Raw genomic sequence first — 23,052 nt, forward strand, 5'->3', positions numbered from 1 at the left:
TACATTAAACATTTAATAACAGTAGGATACACCTTACCCTCACAAGTGATAAATGAGGACATTTTAGCATTTTCCTTTTTCTGTGGTGATTTTTGTCTTACCTTGCTAAAAAAGAAAAAGAAAATCTGAAGTTACTACCTTTTTAATCTTCAAAACAGCATTATTAGTTAAGGCAGAATTATTTTTTCACACTTCCAAAGATATATATTTCCCTAAATTAAGTGATTACATATACACAATTTTCATTTTAAGTTTATCTTTGGTATTAAGGACATTTTGTCTTATTTTTAATGGGAAAATTTAGAAGGCTGTTTTTTTAAGAAAAGGCACATTTTTATTCCTGAAACAATTCTAGAATGTTAGAATATTAAGTTATATATATATATATATATATATGCCAAATTCTAAATATCCCCTTCCCCTTCCAATCCAATAAATACAATGCAAAATGTTAACAATTGAGTGTTAATAATAACTCTCCTTTCTGGGTTCAATTCATATGCACCTCACACTTTGACACATTATTCATTGCCCTGAAAAGGAAACAGAAAAGAGCAAGCAAGCCAAATAGTGAAGGGCCAAAGAATCACTTCTCTGGCAAGAAAAAACATTAAAAAGTGTGTAGTAGAGATACCTCAGCCTCCTCATATTTCTTTTCATTGTATAACAGCTCTGTTGTAGTAGAAGAGAATGCTAAGTACCCAGTGCTGAATTTTAAAAGAACTACGTGGCTAAATATACTTAAATCTTTCAACACAATGGCAAAGAACACACAGCACCCTCATTCTAGTGTCAATTTTTTTTTTAATTTTCATGAATTCAAGATAAATTTCTTCTGAAATGTACAAGTACAGATGATTTCTCTCATCCCACTCATATGTAAGAATTAAATGTGATTCTGAGTTGTCTATTAAGGATACTTTATTTTCTTTTTCTCAAACTGGTTGCTTATAGACAATTATTTTGTCTTTATCCATCTAAAGAATTGTGAACCAAGGTTTTAATACCTCTCATGGAACCTGGTAGTCTATTTTCTAGGATTGGGATGTATAACGGTCACATATTTTTGGTGGCAAATACAATATTCTCCCCCTTTTTTCCTAACTACAATGCTGTCTGCTTTGAAAGAGCAGACCTCTTTTTTGTCATATTAAAATGACTTTACAGTCTAGTACTCTATAGATTAGAACAGAAATCTCTTTTCTATTTCTTATCACATTCAACTACTCTTAAATGAGTCTTACAGCCTGAGTCCATGACCAATGAATTACATAGTACAGAGATCAGCAGACTGTAGCTTGTGGGCCAAATCTTGCTGGTAAAAAAAATTTCTTGTAAAATAAATTTTTTTGAACACAGCCACACCCATTTGCTTGTGTACTCTTTATGGATGCTTTAGCTCTACAAACAGCAAATTTGAGTAGTTGTGAAGACACTATCTGGCTTGAAAAAAGCTAAAATATCTATTACTTGACTTTTTATTGAGGTATAATCGACTTATAACATCATACCAGTTTCAGGTGGAGAGCAATGATTTGAAATTTGTATATATTATGATGTAATCATCGCAGCAAGTTAACATTCTTTACCACACATAGTTACAAAATTATTTTTCTTGTGATTAGAACTTTTAAGATTTACTCTCTTAGCAGCTTTCAAATATGCAACACAGTATTATTAACTATAGCTGTCATAATGTACATTGCATCTTCATGGCATTTATTTTATAACTAGAAGTTTGTACCTATCCTATCTGACTTTTTTTGGTATATTTTTTTATTGGAGTTCGATTTCCCAGCATATAGTATAATACCCAGTACTCATCCCATCAAGTGTCCTCGTCAGTGCCCGTCATCCAGTCACCCCAAACCACCTCCAACCTCCCCTTCCACTACCCCTTGTTCGTTTCCCAGAGTTAGGAGTCTCTATTGTTTTTCCACCCTCTCTAATATTTCCCACTCATTTTCTCTCCTTTCCCTTTTAATCCCTCTCACTATTTTTTATATTCCCTGAATGCGTGAAACCATATAATGTTTGTCCTCCAATTGACTTACTTCACTCAGCATAATACTTTCCAGTTCTATCCACCTTGAAGCAAATAGTGGGTATTCATGGTTTCTAATGGCCGAGTAATATTCCATTGTATACATAGACCTCATCTTCTTTATCCATTCATCTTTTGATGGACCCCAAGGTTCCTTCCACAGTTTGGCTATTGTGGACATTGCTGCTATAAACATCGGGGTGCAGGTGTCTCAGTTTTTCAATGCATCTGTATCTTTGGGGTAAATTCTCAGCAGTGCAATTGCTGGGTCATAGGGCAGCTCTATTTTTAACTCTTTGAGGACCCTCCACACAGTTTTCCAGAGTGGCTGCACCAGTTCACATTCCCACCAACAGCGCAAGAAAGTTCCCCTTTCTCCACATCCTCTCCAACATGTGTTGTTCCTGTCTTGTTTATTTTCACCATTCTCACTGGTGTGAAGTAGTATCTCATTGTGGGTTTAATTTGTATTGCCCTGATGGCAAGTAATGCAGAGCATTTTTCATGTGTTTGTTGGCCATGTCTATGTCTTCCTCTGTGAAATTTCTGTTCATGTTTTGCCCATTTCATGATTGGATTGTTTGTTTCTTTGCTGTTGAGTTTAATAAGTTATTTATAGATCTTGGATACTAGCCCTTCATCTGATATGTCATTTGAAAATATCTTCTCCCATTCTGTAGGTTGTCTTTTAGTTTTTGTTGACTTTTTATCTTGATTAAGTCCCAATAATTTTTGCTTTTGTTTCCCTCGCCTTCATAGATGTATCTTGCAAGAAGTTGCTGTGGCCAAGTTCAAAAAGGGTGTTGCCTGTGTTCTCCTCTAGGATTTTGATGGATTCTTGTCTCACATTTAGATCTTGCATCCATTGTGAGTTTATCTTTGTGTCTGGTGTAAGAGAATGGTCTAGTTTCATTCTTCTGCACGTGGCTGTCCAATTTTCCCAGCACCATTTATTGAAGAGACTGTCCTTTTTCCAGTGGATGTTCTTTCCTGCTTTGTCGAATATTAGTTAACCATAGAGTTGAGGGTGCATTTCTGGATTCTCTATTCTGTTCCATTGATCTATGTGTCTGTTTTTGTGCCAGTACCACACTGTCTTGATGATCACAGCTTTGTAGTACAACTTAAAATCCGGCATTGTGATGGCTATTTGGGGGCTTTTCTGATTCCACACAAATCTTAAGATTATTTGTTCCAACTCTCTGAAAAAAAGTCCATGGTATTTTGATAGGGATTGCATTGAATGTGTAAATTGCCCTGGGTACCTATCTGACTTTTTATAGAAATAGTTTCTCAATATCTCACACAGATTTTCTGCCAGTGATATATATCTATTGTCACATTATAGTACTCAGGTGTAGTTCTCTAAAAATTATAAATATATATGAATAAGTTTGAGATTACTGGACCACAAGTCAGAAAATGTGTGTTTGCAGGAAAGTCACAACTTGTCAACTTGTCATCTCATTTGACTTTATTAAAGCTTTGGAAATATTTGTACATAGGAAACACTTCATGGAAATCTAACATATAAAAATGGAGCTTTTCTTATTGAAGTAGAAGTGGGAACCTCAATTCAGACCACTTGGCTTCCCATTTACCCTTTTGTAACTCTTGAGCAGACACAGAGAACAAACATGCAGCTACATATTCTAGTCCTCTACTTACACATCCCATACCCAGCTCAAAATCTACAAGCAAGTTATTTCCTCAATGATGTCTCCCCTTCATCAATCCCCTACTTTGGTGAGAAGCATAATCATCCACTACAATATGGCTTACACCATAACATTGTTGTCTTCCTTGACTCCTGCCTGTCTTATTTCCCGCATAAAATTTGGTATAAAAATGCCCTGTTAATTATAGATCTTTAAATTTCTCCAATAATATCTTTTTGCTTATTTCTCCTAACAAGACCCTGGATAGGCCTTTATCATCTTATATCTGAGTTTCAGCAAAAACTTCATAAGTGGTCTTTCTACTTACAATCATTTTTCTCCAATTCATTTTGTAACTTGATGTAAAATTTTATCTTTTAAAATGAAGATGATCATATCACAATCCAATACAAATTAGTTCAATGGGAACACCTTGCCTTTAAAATAAAAATCAAATCCCATAATATGATACATAAAGTCCTTCAGTATTTGCTTCTACATTGTTTTTTATCCTCATTTTATGTCACACTTTTCTTTCCAGACTTAAACTAATTTTATTTCATTTTAGTTTAGTTTAGTTTGTTATTTTTTAATAATATAGAGCTTTGAAGCTTTTTTAAAGATTTTATTTATTTGAGAGAGTGGGAGAGTGGGAGGCAGTACAGAGAGAGAGAGAAAGAGAATCCTTGAGTAGGCTCCCTGATGAGTGCAGAGTCCCATGTGGAGTTCAATCCCAATACCCTGAGATCCTGACCTGAACCAAAATCAAGAGTTGGATGCCTAATCAAATGAGCCACCCAGGTGCTCCAAACTCACTTTATATATACTAAGCTATAGGGTCATATGCTTGAAAAGAACCCTAGAAAACTTGAACACCAAAAGTTTATTTTTTTCTAAGATGATTGAAACTATATGCCAATTTGCATTTCATGAACACTGTAACATGATAAATACAACTCTAATCAGGAAGTTCCCATATATATCACTCAATAAATATATTTTTTGTCTTATATCTTGAATGATATCTTGAATTTTGCCCAAAATGATAGAGGTAATAAAATCCCTGATTCTTTCATTTGGGCAACTAATTAGATTTCATGATTAGGAAAGGACAAAAAAAGAGATAACTTGTATATGAAGTTATCTGAAGATATGAAGTAATGAAGATCATGGCAGTCGTAGCTGACAGAGACTTTATGAGGGGAGACTAATTTATGGCGAAAGAGATGGCATGTTTGGGACACTCAAGCAGAAGCCACTTGTGGCATTATATAATATTAGGTTTATAAAGGGTTTCAATGGTAATCTAGTTTAATTTCATTTTTATTTGGTGGAGAAAAAGAGGACTAAAATGTTATGGGACTTGACTAAAGCTTCAGCAAGTTAGCACTTGACTCATTTCTCAAGCTCTCAGTGTTTTTGTCAAGAGTCAAGAGTTGGGTGCAATTAGAACTTCAGGTGGAATTTGAAACCACAGACAAATATTTGAGAGTCTTTAAGAATTTGAGGTCTGGGGCAGCCCGGGTGGCTCAGTGGTTTAGTGTCTGCCTTCAGCCCAGGGTGTGATCCTGGAGACCGGGGATCAAGTCCTATGTCAGGCTCCATGCAGGGAGCCTGCTCCTTCCTCTGCTTGTGTCTCTGCCTCTCTCTCTCTCTCTCTCTCTCTCTCTCCCCCCTCTGTCTCTCAATAATAAATAAATAAAATCTTAAAAAAAAAAAAGAATTTGAGGTGTGGAAATGGCTGAACATCTTTGTTAAATTAATAGAAAGAAGGAGGTTTGGAATATCGCATTATGTTTCTTTGAATTCCTTGAGGCTAAAGTTTATTTCTAATTATTTCTCATTATTGACAGACTAACCGACCAATTGGTGAGGGGATGAATAAGAACAGAAAGAAAAGAAATCAAATAAAGGTTAGTTGAGGGTTATAGATGTGAAGAGTAGAAAGTTTGTTGAGTGAAGGTTTATGGACAGTGTTAGTGTTGCAGAGAGTAAAATGGAAAGAAGTGAAAAAATGTAGAATTTTCTGATTAGCAAATTAATAATGAACTTGTTAATCAGAAAAAATCAACTGATGAGGGGGAAATTCATTGCAATATTAGTCTGGTCTTATAAAACAAAGAGCTCTTGAAAACACTTTCTGCTTGTAGACAGTGGCAGAATTTTAATTTATAAGACTAAGAAAATGCAACTGATGAGCTAATTGATAAGAAAATGAGAAATCTGTTATACCTAAAATTCTATTCTCATTAAGACTTATCTATCATTAAATATTCTACCTATGTATCATGTATATAATTTATATAAATAAATGTCCATATGAGCATTTCATTTTGAGCATTTATTTTTAAAGCAATTGTTTTTAGTTTCAGCCTTGGGCAAGAACATTTTAATGAATTAGGTCCTTGAGAATAGCAAATGTGTTTTAACACAGAGCCAAGAACAAATTAACCCCTCATTAAAAATTTATCAACCTAAAAAATAAATAAGTGAAACCAGCCCCCTGAAAATTGATACTATATTTTCTGATACAAGTCTTTTCAGAAATCACCCAAATCATGAATTGTAACCAGCCAATTCAATCTTGTCATAATTAGTGGGAAAATTTCAGGATAATATATTTTTTAAAAGCCTTAATAAGTTGAAAACTGTGCCTTTATCTAAATATGGGTTAAAAGAAATTACACATAAGTAAGAATAGTTAAGCATAATTTAATATGAACTCTTAGTTGGTCAAAAGCTAGAGAAAGTTAACATAATTGTGAAGGAAATATACAATAATTGAATGGTGGGTGATCTTAAGAATCAGAAACTCATAAAACAAAGGCTGCTGGAAAATTATTCAGGTAACTTTCATTACCTTTATTGTATTATGCAGCTGTAGTGTTGTGTTTGTGGCTTATAGTATTTCTTCCTAGGGGAGGAATACTATATTCTTTTGGAGGTCAAATGTCATTTGAATCAAAGTTGAAAATTAAATCTGAGGTACATAGATGATGAATATTATTATTACATAATTATAAGGTATTCATCTAACGGTGGAATTAAGAGTTACAAAACATTTCTTGAACAGGGAGATACTATTCAATATTTAATATTGTGAATTATCATGATATACTTATGAATATTATTTATGAATGTTAAACAATAATAAAATAAGTCTCTTTATATTTTGTTTCCTCAGTAAAGCTGTAATCCTACTCCTAAATACAAAATATGCATAGTGGAATACATTGGAAATAAATTGGTGGTATTTGTCTTGCTGTGTACATGATAATATCCATTCCAAATCCCTGTGTATCACTTTTTACTATGCCATGGATCTGAGTAGCAAATTATTTGGCTGAACAAAAAGGGGCAAGCACAAAGCAACAGCTTAACTGTAAAACAGTTTGGCAGCAAAATGTAGTTCGACAATTTGTTATAGACAGATCATTAGGTTAATATGAAGTTGTGTGAGGAGGATGGCTAAGGGGAGGTTTATATATCTAGAAATATTAAAAAGCAATTTGCACCAGGCACACATCCTCACCCTGGACTGCCTTTGAACATGTTTACAATCCACTAAGAAAATCTGATGTACATTTTATTTCAGAATTGAGTAGAACAGGTGTTAGGGCAGCCAGGAGTGGAAAGACTGAAGGGATGTGAAGCTGCTAGTCGAACTTGAATAGAATATATCAGCCAGTCTATTAAATATTTATATTAACTCATGTAATAGTTTACTATTTTTTGATGCAAAATATCTCACCAACTTTTGAATTCCATAAAGGAAGCTAAGTTCCATTTTCTGTCAATATGTTTTTATGGCTCTCCTCTTTTCTTTCCACATTTCAAATTGCTTAGAAAAAAAATAAAATTAAATATAAATTTTCTATTTCATTATATTTCTGATTAAGATTAGATTTATTGGTCAAGGGATCCCTGGGTGGCACAGCAGTTTAGCGCCTGCCTTTGGCCCAGGGCGCGATCCCAGAGACCCAGGATCGAGTCCCACGTCGGGCTCCCGGTGCATGAAGCCTGCTTCTCCCTCTGCCTGTGTCTCTGCCTCTCTCTCTCTCTCTCTCTCTCTCTCACTGTGTGCCTATCATGAATAAATAAAATAAAAAAAAAGATTTATTGGTCAAAACTGTAACTCTGAATATACAATAGACGAGTTTGCCTATAAAAACTGCTATATGGATATATGACATCATAAATAAGCAAATGATATGAAAGTTTAAATATGCTGAATAGAACATATGCCTTTGGTTTTGTTTTCAGAAATCTCATGAAATGATTCTGAATATGTGGCTCCCTGTGGGACTTGCAACATCCAGAGATGCCCATCCTTTTTCCCATTCTGTCTCACTCTTCATTCATCCATTATTGATTAGTTTCTCTGCTTGGACGTTGCATTAAGTTATAGATCCAATCTACTTCTGTTTCCTTTTATCCAAATTTCTTGAAAGAGTAGTACACACATGCTCTTTCCCTTCTTTACTTCCCAGGAACTCATCTGCCAACTAAATTGAGTTTTCATCAATTTAATATGTTTGACGGCAATATCCTAATATTGTAAATCACATGCTATTTGTCAGGATTTTTTTCTTGCTCACTTAATAAATCTCTACTCCTCTGGCTTTTTTTTTTTTTTGCCACACTATCTTCGTTCTCCTCAGATGTCTTTGGTTAATCCCTCATTTTATCTTGATGAGATTCTTTTTTCTCTCATGACCCATTAAATAATGTTATTACTCAGAATTTTATTTTTAGCTCACTGTTCTTAGCAATATATTTTCTCAGGTGATCTCACCCATTCTCATTTTGTTTCAACCACCGCCTACACTCTACTGATTTCTCAATTCAGTACTCAAGGCCATTACTATTTCCTGAACCACAAACCATGGATTTGATTGGCTTCTAGATATCTATATCTGAATTTTCCATGTGCATCTTATAATCGACATTTATTAACTTAATTTTCACATTTTATTCTTAACTTGTCCCTACTCTACATCTTGATTGGAGATGCCTCCATCAATCCAGTTACTCAAGAGAAAACTGACATTTATGTTAAACTCTTCCCACTATTATATTCACAGTGTTCAATCAAACTCAAAAATTTTCAAAATTCATAGCACATATATAGCTCTTTCCATGTCCTATATCAGAATACTTACTTTTCTTAATTGCATAACTAAAAAGTCTCAATTTTCTTTGTTGCCTGCATTATGGTTCTTATCATAGATTTTCTTCATAATTACTGAATTAGCTACCTCAAAAACAAATATGATCCCAACACATTCCAGGTAAAATTCTGCAATTATTCCTTATCTCGTATCAAATTTCACCTCCTTAAGCTGACAGAGACTGTCCTTCAAGTTTTGCCTTCTGACAAGTGCCCACATTGTCAGTCTCACCTCCCTGCTCATGGTCTTGAACCCTAATCAACTCCTATGACAATTTCTATGCCATCTTTTTAATCTATAAGTCTTTGTTAAGGCTATTTCCTCACAACATCTATCTGACTTTATCTGACTCATACCTGTTTTTCCTTATGGCTCAAACAGTATATCCTCTCATAAGCCTTTTTTTACTTTTTCACAATATTCTGTATATCATAGTTCTGTATTAAGGCAGCAGAAACATCAAGAATGAGTGGATATTTGGTATATCTTGGGGTTTTTTTTTTTTAATGTACAGTGTAAGTGACTGAACTCTGTGTGCAGGAAGTGTTTGCTGCTATAGACGCACTTAGTATAATCTTGAAAGCAGCAGTGATGTTACCAAAGCAGTGTCCGAGGGGACAATGACTGTGTCACTTAATCCTCAGTCCAGATTACCTTCCATCCTTCTGCCGAGTACTAGTTTGGGATAACTTTTTCCAAATTCAACAACAACTACTACAAAAATTAGCAAGATCTCATAGTGAATGAACACACTCACGCTTGACTACTATTACATGTAGTAAAACCAATCTAGTGTCTATTGCAGGTGCTGACTCAGGCTGTTGCTAAGGAAATTGTCAATGCCTCATTGCAACCACCAGACTTTTCATTTCTATGACAGACATACAATTAAGAGATCTTTTTATGCAAAAAGATCTTTGTTTGAGACAAAAAGAATGATTTTAAACATATTAAAAAAAAGAGCTGTTTTTAATTGATGGGCTAGAAAGTCCACTATGATAAAGAAATAGTACCTGATCAAATTTTTTTCCATATAAATTTAATAGAAAAACTAAGGAGAATGTAAAAGAAGGAATATATATCCTACATGAGGTTATGTGGGGTTTTTTTTTTTCATGTAAAATGTATGAGTGATCAGTGAATGACAATATTACAGAAGTGGAATTTTTTGTGACCACAGCAGCTAAAATGGAAAAACAAACTAAAACAAATGACAAAAAATAAGCAGGAAAAAAAAATACATTTGGCAATACATTTCTTCCTAATCTAAATTAGTGAAAATTATTGTAACTGTATTTTTTCCCAAAAAAACAAATCTAGTCATTTAATCCATAATAATTGCTAATTTCCATTAAAAAGCATGTCATAGGAATAAGTGTATTGGTTACATGATCAAAAATCAGACAAATGTTCCTTTTCCATTTAGACCTAAACTCTGAATTTTAAAATTTTAAATGATTAATAAATATTACAAGGATTTGGGGGTCTTTTGGTCTGTTTTAGTTTTATTTTCATAATATGGAAAAGTTTGTCTCAAGTGAAGTTGATGCTAAATCAGTTATTTATATTCTTATGTAACCAAAATATGATGAAAGAAACAAAAGAGACCAAAAAAGACGGTGACATCTTTCTATTTTGTTAGGCGTTTATTTAAAACTTCATTTTCTTGGCTTTAAGAATCAAACAAAATTCTTGTTTAGTTTAATAGGATTCAATTACACATCAAGCACAAGTTTCTCTGAATTTTACAGTAAAAAGAATCAACAAGACATTTTTCATCTAACTGCTATGTATTTGAAAAGATTAATTAAATGCTAAGACAAAATTACATGGAGCAAAATGTAAAGAAAGACTCTATCTTGTACTCTTGGAGCAAATTAATTTCAGTTCTATCGTCAAAGACTAATGAAAATGTAAGTAATGGATTTTATTGGCACTCTTTCTAAGAGTCAAGCACTCAGACACATTAAATTATTTGTATAAATCACTCCTTATTTGAGGGGCGAATACTATTTAAGAATAAAAACCTCTTATATCTTATGTTGTGCTTGATGCAAGAGGTTGATAAAGATCATATCTTCTTTAATTTCATAAGAAGTTTCTATTACTGTTCTCTAGTCAATAGGACATGATCTATCAATTACCTCTAGCTAGGCTCCCAAAACAGAGCCCTATCCATTTGAAAAAAAAAGACAAAACATTATTGATAAATCCAATCTTTTTGGAAGAATTTTTTAAACTTGAAATTGACCAATGAGTCTGTTCTCAAACTACAGTTCAGTTTGTATAAAAATTTTGTGTTTCCTGACTGATGACCAACTTCACTATTTTCTCTCTCTCAGCAGCTGACACTATCTCCTAGGAAGTTTTCCCAATGAAGTCATGACATTAATTTTGGACTTGAAACTCCTGGTCATGTATCCTCAAAATTAAATGCATTATTTTTTTAATCCTAGCTCAGATCATCTTATTTTAACTTGATAATTTCTGCTGCTATGATCAGTTTCTACTTTAATTTGTTATTGTTGACAATATCCATAAACTTGTCTTTCCAAGTCAGTTTTGCCTCAGTACAAGTATTCCAAAGCTAAAGATAGTTTTTAAGTTGCAAGATGATGTAGAACTCGTCAGAAAAATAAATCCTGGGCAGCCCTGGTGGCTCAGGTTTAGCGCCGCCTTCAGCCCAGGGTGTGATCCTGGAGACACGGGATCGAGTCCCACGTCGGGCTCCCTGCAGGGAGCCTGCTTCTCCCTCTGCCTGTGTCTCTGCCTCTCTCTTTCTCTCTGTGTCTCTCATGAATAAATAAATAAAATCTTAAAAAAAAAAAAGAAAAAGAAATCCTTCCTCTGTTTCTGGTCCTCTGTATCATTTATCATTGTTACTACTGCCATGGTTATTTATTCAAGTGTACATCAACCCTAACCACAATCCTCTTACTACCATTCATTGTTTAGCATCAATTAAACTTGTAGAGATAAATGAAAATCATAGAAAACTATTGATGGATTACATATTATTTATTTAGTGTCTGCTAAATTAGAAATAATATTCTACATGCTAGAATACAGATATATCTAAATCGATGAAGTGGGTTTTTTTTTCATATATTTTCCATTAAGTTCTTAAACCCAATAACTCATTTTTATTTGAAGATGAAACAAATAATACTTTTAATACAATAAAGTCTTTGAAATGGTCAGATTTATAAATATTAGCATATTCCTGATGTTGACTTGTACAAGAACAAGAAGCATATATTTATTGATTTTTCATCAACAGAAATGCAGGTTTTCAGGCAGCAATCAGGCTAGGAATCTGGGGAGTTATTCAGCCCAGTAACTGAAAATCTGAATTTCCCCAGTTTCACCTATTTTTGCCTATTACCTACCAGCCGACTGATATAGGTTTATTAGTATGACTGAGTCAGTGTACTTGCTTTGATCTCTGCTTCTAACCTTCTAATAATTTCCCCATATAGAGTTTACTCATTGAGGAGTAAATTGTTAATTGGCATTAAACAATGTAAAAATTATTTCACTGACAACACCATCTATATTATCGTTAACTCCAAAGCTGCAATTTAAAGGTCACTGTACCACAGTAATAAAGTGTAAAAGAAGATGATATCAATTTGTATTGTTTGAAATTGAATTGAAATTGCTTTATTGTTTATTTAATATAATCAAGCTTTCACTACTAGAGTGGATGGATTTTAAACTACATAAATGCTTGAGTTTCAACAAATAAAATGTAAAATGTAAAGCTCTGAACATTTAAGGAGAGAAAGAATCAAGCAGGGAAAAAAAGGTAGGTATAATCCAAGAACAAATTTAGATGTGTAAATAAGAAACAAGTAATATATAATCCCAATTAAGTTAGCTAAGATTAATAGCTAATGCTGAGGCTCATTTATATCTGGCTATCCACCCTGCTGGAAAGATAGTTAGAGCTAGTTCATCTTGCAACTCCTATACAATCCTTGTGATCATTTTCCATCATACTGAAAAATCCTTCCTTGTCAAAACATTGATGTAAACGTGGTAGCCCTAAGCAAAATTGCGAAGCAGGTAAAACATTTTAGGTACTTGGTTACAACTTGTAACAGTCTTTCTCCTTGAACTACATGTACCTTTCCTCTCTAAACAGATTCCTTTCCTTAGGTAACTGTCAATTAATTCAATTTAATGATGTAGAACTGTGGTTCTCAAACTTTACTTGCATCACTTTGGGTTGAGGCCACTGTATTTACACTTCTATAAGTTCTCAAGTGATGGTGCTGCTTGTTGGGGAGCCTGCTGGTCAGTATACCGGTAACATAATTAGTGAAGCAACAGGACCTAGCACTCTTGAAAACGTTGCAATATGCAAAGTGTAAAGGAGCTCATAAAAATGGTGTCTAAGGGACACCTGGGTGGCTCAGTGGTTGAGCATCTGCCTTTGGCTCAGGGTGTGATCCCGTGTCTGGGAATTAAGTCCCAGATAGAGTCCCACAACAATTCCCATAGCAAGTCCCACATTGGACTCCCTGCAAGGAGCCTGCTTCTCTCTCTGTCTACGTTTCTGCCTCTCTCTCTGTGCCTCTCCCTTCAAAGGAAAATCAAATTATGTGATTTTTCCCTTTTTTATACAATTTTAGTTGATACTAAAAATGAAAGGTAGAAAGAGGACTGTGGTTAAGGCTGGTATGAACTTGAATAAACAAGCATGGCAGCAATAGCCTTAAATGATGGGACAGAGGAATCAAATTCTTGACACTCAGAAGGGTAGTGATCAGGAAAGAACTATACCAGGATGATGTAGTGGTGATAGGCCTGTTTTGTTTAGTTATTGCAGAAAGTCGCAGTGAAAAGTATTGACCACATGCTATTTCGGAAAGCTAAGTATATCTGTGGTAAAACTACTCAAATTCTTGAAGAAAATATATCTTCACATTTGTACTGATATTTTTTTATATGGAGCATAGTTTGTACACTCCCACTAATTTCCCTGAGTCTTTTCAGATGAAGTAGTCAAACATTTTGCTTTTTGCCAATTTGATAGAGAAAAGTGGTTTTGATTTTAGTTTTAAGTTACCTTTCCATGAGTGAAATTGACTATCTTTCCATATGGTTAAGATTTACTTAAAATTATTCATTTTTGTTATAGTCCTTGTATATTTCTAGTCATGTCTTTTTCTCAGTTATCTGGTGAGTTTTAGGATATTTCATTTTCATAAACTCTTTATAGAGGACGATCTGTTGGTAATCTTTGATTTTATTTTTAAACATTTTTGTTTACTTTATCAGTACTTTTAAGTGCTTCAGAGTTTTCAGTCACACTAAGAAAGAAATTATTTTATAAATTATAAAGATTATTTTATAAATACATTGCCATTTTTTCTAATACTACTATTATGTCAGATATATTCTTTTTAATCAAATTCTTTCCTTTGAAAGAAGAGGGACTGAGGATGGGACGTTTCATGAATAGGCTGATCAGATAATTATCTGCAACAGGTCCCATTTGAAAGTGCAAGATAAGAAAAAAGGAAGAAAGAAAGGAAGAAAGAAAGAAAGAAAGAAGAACGAAAGAAAGAAAAGAAAGAAAAGAAAAGAAAGAAGAAAGAAAAGAAAGAAAGAAAGAAAGAAAGAAAGAAAGAAAGAAAGAAAGAAAGAAAGAAAGAAAAAGAAAGAAAGAAAGAAAACTGGTGGAAATTGAGATTATAAATGTAAGGAATGAATATCCTAATTATAAGCACCCCAAACCATTGAAAAGGAGTATGTTTCTATAAGCCAGAGTCCCCTCTTAGGCTTTGATGATCTTGGATCAGAGCTCAGTGCCACTCAATAGTTAATGGGAATTATATAAAAATAGGGAGAAAAAAATCCCCAAAACAGCTAATGTGGCTCTGCATCATATGCTAAGTATGACCACAATGGTTTCTGTGTCTTTGTTTCCCTTCCATATGTTCAAATTGGTAAATTAAAGATGTTGTGAGATCTCTCTTTGTTGGATTTGACATGAGCTTCTAGAACCTAATTTGCAGGTACAAAACTAGACACTGTTTCTTTTTCCTGTATTCATGTTATAAAGAACTTACTTTATCTCAAGGCCATAATCATGTCTCTGAATCAATAGGGAAATTGTCTCTTATAAGGCCTTTTGGAGAAGACAAATGTTTAAAGACAACATCTTGCTATATTCATGAATTCAAAAAGTATAAAAAAATTGCAAGTGTGAAATCATTACTTAAAGTGGCTCATCCAGTATGGAGAACATTTAGAATAGTAAACTATTTCTACTGACAGCCTATTAAAAACCACAGCATCCTAAATTTCTTACCTAGATATTAGGAAATCTAGAGTACATCATAATTTGACCACACTTCTTTTGGAATATGAGGCCGGTTTAAGGTCAACATGTGAATATTCATGCCATTCATACTTCTGTGAATGAAAGACTCTATTCCTCTTTCATTTTTATTATTTTTGTCTGCAAAATGTTTTGTAGCTTTTATTACCAAAATTATAATTGCACAGCTTCTTTCTTGCCAAATGGTACCACAGTGCATTTTAGAATATCCATTTCATACTAAACAATTCTACTTGCAACTTAAAGTTTTTTAAAATTCTGACTCTTCTGACTCTTGCCTCTGCTAAAAAAAAATCTTGTTCAGTTCCTAGATACTGTTTTCACTTAAATCCTATCTAATAAGTTCACTTACTTTCCCAAGTCTCATGGATAGGTGGCTAGCATTCACCTAGCTCCTCATTAAAATGTTTAAACTCTTTAACACCTGTGTAAAATAACTCCCTCATTTGAGGCTCATGATAGGCGGCTCAAGTATCCACTATGCTAGTTATTGCTGTAATCTACTGACATTTTAACAATACTCCCAGAATTAATTGAAATACTTGGCACCCAGCTCATTATTTCTGTTTTACTTAAAGTTATACTATTCTCTTTGTTGATGTATTGCTCATGTCAATGACCAATACAGCACCAGAATCTAAGAATTTCTGATTATCTTCTACCCCATATGTCTTTCTCTATATTTCTTGGTAGCTTTCTATATCCAAAGGCGCCACCTTAGATGTTGCCACAATCTGCAAATGCTCTGTGTTAATTAAAACTTAGTTCACCTCTAGCATTTCTCTTTCTAATCATACACTCTTCATTTTCTAGCTGGTCCTTATTTCACTTTCACTACATCTGTTTAACACTTATGTTACTAAAGTCCTTCCATTTATTTAAAGTCCACAAGACACAAATAACTCTGATTTTATTCTCTCTCCCTGTCTCTGTCTCTCTGTCTCTGTCTCTCTCTTTATTAACTCAGCAAGGACCCTGAGATGGATCTGTTCTCATCTCTTTGAACCCAATCCTATATGTGTTATCCACAGTATTAAAAAAAAAAAAATCACTAGTAAACAGGCCCCAGAATTATCTACAATTCTCCCAAGCCCTAAACGATGTATGGTTTATTTTTAAGGAAGATTGATTTTCTTCCCAAAATTAAAATAAACTATTGGGGCACCTGGGTGGCAATCAGTTAAGCATTCAACCCTTGATTTTGGCTCAGGTCATGATCTCATGGTCCTGGGATCCAGCCCTGAATCAGGCCATGCTCAGTAGGGAGTTGGCTTGAGATTCTCTCTCTCTTCTCTCTCTGTCCCTCCCTTCCCCACTCAGGTTCACGTGCTCTCTCTCTCTCTAATAAATAAATAAATCTTAAAAAAATAAAATAAGCTGTTTTGTTTTGACTCCTAAACAAGAAGCCATGAAGAATATAAATCTTTGTAGGTTATTAACAATTAGATGCTTTTATTTTAATTTTTAATTGAATTTAAGTTTTGATTTGGGGTGTGTGTATATGAAATTGTAATGAAAAAATTTAACAGATTTTTTTAAAGTAAAAATAATACAATATAATATTATGATCCTTCAAGCAAACCTATCTATGAACTGCTGTAGCAACATAACAGGAGGGATGTTTCCTGATTGGTACACCAGAAGAAATCTTCATAGGATAGCTTCAATTTTTCTTGGAACATGAATGTTGAGAGAATAATTAAAATCTATGTAAGAGAAAACTATAAATGTAATCAGAGAAGAAATGAAAACAAGACAATTTCTGGAATGGCGAATACTGCCAAGTAGGTTCTTTGCAAAGTTAATAGCCACAGATGGCTAGCAGGCAGCCTACAGCTTACCCAAAAAAGTGACTGTTTTCAGATGGATTTTTCATTCTATTATTCATCACTAATCTCTCCTTTTTACTTTAACTTCTTGACCCCTTTAAGGCCTTGAGGGAGAAGGCTCTGAGGAGGTTTGCAGATAAATTAGTGGAGGACAGGTGGCTACTAAAGATGTGGCTCCAAGTAATGGTTGGAGTTAAATTCAACAAAGCCTTAAACATGCCTCTAGCTTTTATCCTACAAGAAATAGAGATATGAGGAAATACTATACCTGGTTTACCAGATGCTCTATGACCAATACCCAGAGAGATTGTAACCTTTTTGATCTGTGTACTATTTATATAATATTGAAGTCTAAAATAGCATTAGGTGTCTAGGCTGGCATGTCACATACTTGGCTGACACAGAGCACAGAGGACATGAAGATTCTTGGGTATTTCTTATTTTAAAACTTGATTATTTTTATCATTATATATTTTTGTAGTTTTGATTTATTTACATGGAAATTTAATTTTATCCTCATTCCATTTCATCTTGATGTTCATTTTAACAAAGACTAATTAATTCAGTCAGCTTAATTAATTTATTCATTATTTTTCATAACCATCTACTAAAACCTAAGGAGAACTATAGACACTGGTCTTTGGGGATTATAACTTTTTCACCCTTCCAAATTTGTGACTTTTATCTTTTCCTCTGATTGCAATTGACAGTAGACCTTTCGCATTATTGTAATCTTGGTAACTACACCTTCTAAATTCTCCTGCATATTCTTAACTATAGAAAAACTAAGTAATGTTCTTAGAATCCAACTCAAATCTTCTTTCTTTATTTTTTTAAATTCCAGTATAGTTAACATACGGCGTTATATTAATTTCAAATGTACAATATAGTGATTCAACAATCCTATATATTGCTCTGTGCTCTCTTAACCACCTTCAACTGTTTCACCCATCTCTCCACCCACCTTCCCTCTAGTAACCATCTACTTGTTCTCTGTAGTTGAGTCTGATTTTTGGTTTCTCTCTCTCTTTTTCCCTTTGTTCGTTTTAACTCAAAACCTTCTTATTACTCTTTCAGGTTGTAATGCCTTATAGTTGTTTTTAAGGATAGTGTAGCCTTAAAATATCTTCTAGCCTCAGAGCTACCTATGTGACATTTTGACATCAAACTGCTCTACTTTACAACCACTGAATGTACGTTTTTTTTTTCCTATCTATGTGTCTTTGATTCTTGTTCTGCCCTCCATTTATAGTCATTGTTATCCTCTTCATATTTCAGTTCCTGTTCATAATCAACCACCTCATGAACTTTCTACTTAACTATTCAAAATAGAAGTGATTTCACCCTACTTTGAAATATATATCTTTTATATATATGCAGATATAAATACTGTGAATATTATACATACAGTTTTACACAAAGATTTTACTGATTATTTTTAACATTCAATTTTATATAGGGAGATATTATTATACATATAAGTAAAAATTTAAATATTTCTTTAAATAAAAAAAATGGGAAAGCTCTCAAAAACACAATTGTTTCCATGATCAATGTGTGATGATAACTCTTAAGAAGCAGAAAGCATTTTCTAATGCCATAATTCAGGAGTCTGACCTGGCCAGCATTATGTTTGATAATATAATCAATGATGTGAGTCACATCATAGAAAATACCTCATTCACTGGTGACAAAATTCCAAGAGGAATATCAAATATATGGGACGATATTTGCAATGAAGGATCAAATCTAATAAGGGAAAAGAAAATGAGGCACAAGACGAGAGAGTATTAAAAATAATAGAGTAGAATTTCATTCTCCAGTCATCTTGCACTTAATGACATCCTATCATTTTTCTAACATGCCAAACTTGCTCCCTCTTCATAACTTTTGGACTAGTTTCCTTGCCCGGAATATGATAACCCAAACCTCTATATGTTTCTTTGTCATTCTCTTGAGGCCATTGCTCAACTATCTTCTTATCACTGTGGTTCCTATAATGGCATTTGCAGCCACCGTGTCTGTTGTTCTCTATCCCTTTGATTTTCTCTTTTTTTTTTTTTCTGTAGCACTTTTCATTCTCTAGCACAGTACATAATTCATTCAGTTTCACTTTATTGTGTTGCCTCCATAGCACCCGCCACACATACATACACTAAATATGCTTCGTAAGAGCAGAACTTTTGATGTTTTCTCCTTCACTTTAGATTGCTAGATTCCTAGTTTCAGGACAATGCAAGGTAAGAATAACTCCTTAAAAATGTTTATTGTATGAATTAATTAATTAGAGTACTAAAATAAAATGGTATAGATCTATTCTACCCAATGCTATTTAGGTCAGAATTAGTATGTTATAAATTCTGAGTTTTGTGTTTTGAGAAAATCAGATTCAGAATAGCCATATGGATGGTGAAGTGCCTTTTGTCAAGTGAAGAAGAACTGGAGGATTTTATTATCTTTAATGGGGAAAGGATCCAATACTAAGTATATAATAGATATCCTCAAATATCCGCAAAGATGTATAAAATGTTCTATATGTCTCTAAGGGTTGTATAACAAATGGAAGTAAAATAAATAATTGAATTTCTGCTCAATATAATAAAGAACATTCCAACATTCAGAGCTGTCCACAAGAAGAAAGAGGTGCATCAGGAATTAGGGTGGCGTTTTAAGCATTATTTGCATCACTTCTTCCCAGGGGTGTTATAAAAGTGATTGAAGAAAGGATTAGAGATTAAACTAGAAAATACAAAGACATTAGATTGCAATACACAGAAAATTTTATGAAAAATAAATTTAAAATATCGAAGAAGTAGAACCTAGAGGTAAAATCTTTAGACCCAGTGACAAGGAAAAAGGTTGATTTCAAAGTTTTGTGATTTGAGCTTGTAGAATATCAAAATATATATTATTATGATGATCATCATCATTGAGATAAATTACAACATAATATTAAACAGAATGATTCAGAACTTTTGTTATCATCCTTCCAACTCTGTAAGTGAATATTATAAAGGAATAATAGTTTATTCTTTATTTCAGTGAAATTTGTTTCCTATATGTTCTCTTGACTTCTTTATAATATATCACTTGTATTAATACAATTTTTTTTACAGTTTATCAGATAATTTTACTTAGAAGTAACTGAAAATGTTTTAAATTAATTTCTCTATTGGGATATTAAAGTTATTCTTAGGACATTATTCTCAAAGACTTGGACGATACTTTTACAAAGGAATAAACATCAGTTTAGTTTATGGTCTTACAAACTATCGCCAAGCTTTTACAATAAAAGATTCCAAAATAGTCTGTTCTTCATGGCATTTTCTGTTGTGCTATTGACTGCATGACTAGTTGAATCAATGGTGCAGAAATTGGTCATTTATATTGCAAAAATCAGAATCAATTGAAAAACAGCTGACTATGACTGTTAGTTTTGTGAGAAATCACATATTAGATTAAGATGACTTGTTTTCATAACCTCAGGAAGAAATCCTAGACAATGATTCACGTACATTATATTATCACTCTATTTTTTATTATTGTTTCATATAATTTTGTTTGTTTTTGATGTAAGTTGATTTTGAATTCTGGGCTGGTATTTTGGATGTCACATGGGAGAACTGCCTTTGAGAGGTGACTTAGATTGAAAACATTTCTTGGTTAGCATCATTGCTTCCTTGAAGGAAATTCACACTTTCAGTGCAAACTGTAAAACTGGTCAAATTTTGGGAGAATATGTCATTGAAGACAGCTGTTATTAAAATCAAGGTATTTCATTTACCTTCTAATGAGTAATAATGAGGTTAATTTAATAATATAATCCATTGTAGCTAAGCTGCATAAGGGAGCACCCCAAAATTTTGCCACCTAATGAAGTGTGGTCAGGAATTTCAGCAGCACTTTGGAAGTCAATACTTCTTCACGTGGTGGAGTTGAATGTCTATGATGACTCAAGCTGTTCGCTTGCTTTCTGGGCCAGTCTAGAGATATGAGAACATTTTGTTTACATGCCAAGTGCCTTCACAGGGTCATCTGGAAGACTCGCTTAAATTAGAACCCTGTTTTAGGACTTTCCTAGTGGTCTCCTCAGTAATATACTACTTTCATGAAGTTCAGTGCTCTAAAAATAAATTTTCCAAAATAGTGGACGTAGAACCTGCTAGTTGTTGTGAAGGCTATACCTGCGGAAAATGGGATAGAATTACATTCATGGAACTCACCAGAGGTTACTGGCCGGCCCATTTTTATTTGGAAGAGAAATAAAACCCAGCTGTTGAAGAGTATTGAAAACTATTTGGCTATCTTTACTCCAAAAACGAACCGAGTTATAATTCTTTAGACAAATGATCTTGAAGTTCCCTTTAATGTTTAATCAGGGAATTAAGCAATACCTCTTTCTCTCTTCCTAGAGCTTTTAAAAATTCATACTTTTAGTCTCAGCAAACGTCAAGGAGAGATTTCATTTCAAATCCAATAGCATGCAAACTCAGCTACTTGGAGTTCAATTTTAGAAAAAAGTCAAGTTTGTCTAGACCCTGCTTAGGTTTCTAAATGAAGTATTTCATTGTTTCTGGATTAGCTGAAACCTGGGTTCACTATTTCAATTTAGTTTAGTCATTCAGTTTTTGTAGCAAATTCTTGAGAATTCATAAGGTTTTGTGATTCCTTTTGAGTTCATCACCAGGTTTCTTTTTAAAATATGACAATACTTGTCAAAACCTGGTGAACCCAAAAGAGCTGGCTGAAGTTCACCTGTTTTACATTCAATTTGGAAGCTCACTGGGGTCTGGCTGAACATGAGATGTCAAGCTAAATGTGCTTGGCTTAAAATGGTAAAGTTAAAGTGAATAAATTCATGCAAATTCATGAAAATCAGCCACTGTATGTTACTATTAACTTCAATAACAGGTAAAATCAAGACCATCAGGAAGTGAGGAACCAGCTCTAGAACAATTTATAAAGTAGATGAAGTTTGTTCTCAAAGCCCTGCCAAATCTGAGTTCTTTTAATCTTGTTTTAGCCTGGCACTGGTTTCTAAAGCAGTCATGCCCTCTGTCCCTGTGGCTCTACAAGGTTCTGAGCACTGACAGCTTTCCCCACAAATCTCCCCAGCTCTGGGGATTCTCAGCACTTCTTTTCTAGGTTAAAACTTATTTGAATTTGTTAAATACATATATGTAAGTATTATATTTATAGATAATACTAACATATATGCAATAAATAATATACAGTACACAATAATAAATAACATTATATAGTATAAATATATAATGTATATAGCTGTATATAACTATATGTTGTATATTTAATAATACATCATATATTGCATATATAAGCATTATATAATATAATACTATTGTGTCATACATTTACATGCACAAGCATAGTACATATACTTATATAGACATGTAATGTATATTATATATTATATGTAATATAGAGTATGGCATGTAGTAGCATATTGTGCATATATAAGATATATAATCCATATATATACATAATGTATTTTTTTCTTGGAACTTACTAAGAAATCCTTGAGGTCCATACTATCATTATCTTCTTATACCCAGAATAAAATCTGTTATGAAGGCTTTCAGTAAATATGTTTATTTTCCTTTTTGATAAATTAATGTAATATTCTAGCATGTTAGGCATTATACTATTGGAGTATCATACCTACTTAATGCATCTTTAGCCCCGCCACTGTAATGATTTATAAATATAAAGAACTATAAATTCAATTAATGACATATCTTTGAAGTCATTCTTTAAAATCAAATTAAATCTAATTGTTGCATGGTTTAGTTTTCATCACAGAAACAACTACAACTGTTGAAAAAGAAAGAAACTAAACACATTGAAAACATTTTAAAAAGTTAAAATGGTAAGAAATTGAAAATGCAAACCCATTTTATCTCTATCCATTGTATCTCTCCAATCATAGGCCCATTAGAAAGACTAAATCTTTTACTGGTATTTATTTCTGTATTACAAA

At 33.3% G+C, this 23,052-nt stretch overlaps 2 long non-coding RNA genes across 5 annotated transcripts in view; both read left to right on the forward strand.

The window, feature by feature from the left end:
* The window catches only part of LOC144287931 (uncharacterized), a 28,595-nt gene extending 21,653 nt beyond the window's left edge, over window positions 1–6,942 (forward strand). The window contains exons 3-4 of the long non-coding RNA XR_013355762.1: window positions 5,556–5,615; window positions 6,887–6,942. This is a non-coding gene — a long non-coding RNA (uncharacterized LOC144287931). The remainder of the gene's footprint in view (window positions 1–5,555; window positions 5,616–6,886) is intronic.
* LOC144287930 (uncharacterized) overlaps window positions 1–23,052 on the forward strand; it is a 124,229-nt gene that overhangs the window by 46,217 nt on the left and 54,960 nt on the right. The window lies entirely within an intron of this gene.

Source organism: Canis aureus, chromosome 17 (genome assembly GCF_053574225.1).
Source record: "Canis aureus isolate CA01 chromosome 17, VMU_Caureus_v.1.0, whole genome shotgun sequence".
Classification (NCBI taxonomy): domain Eukaryota; kingdom Metazoa; phylum Chordata; class Mammalia; order Carnivora; family Canidae; genus Canis; species Canis aureus.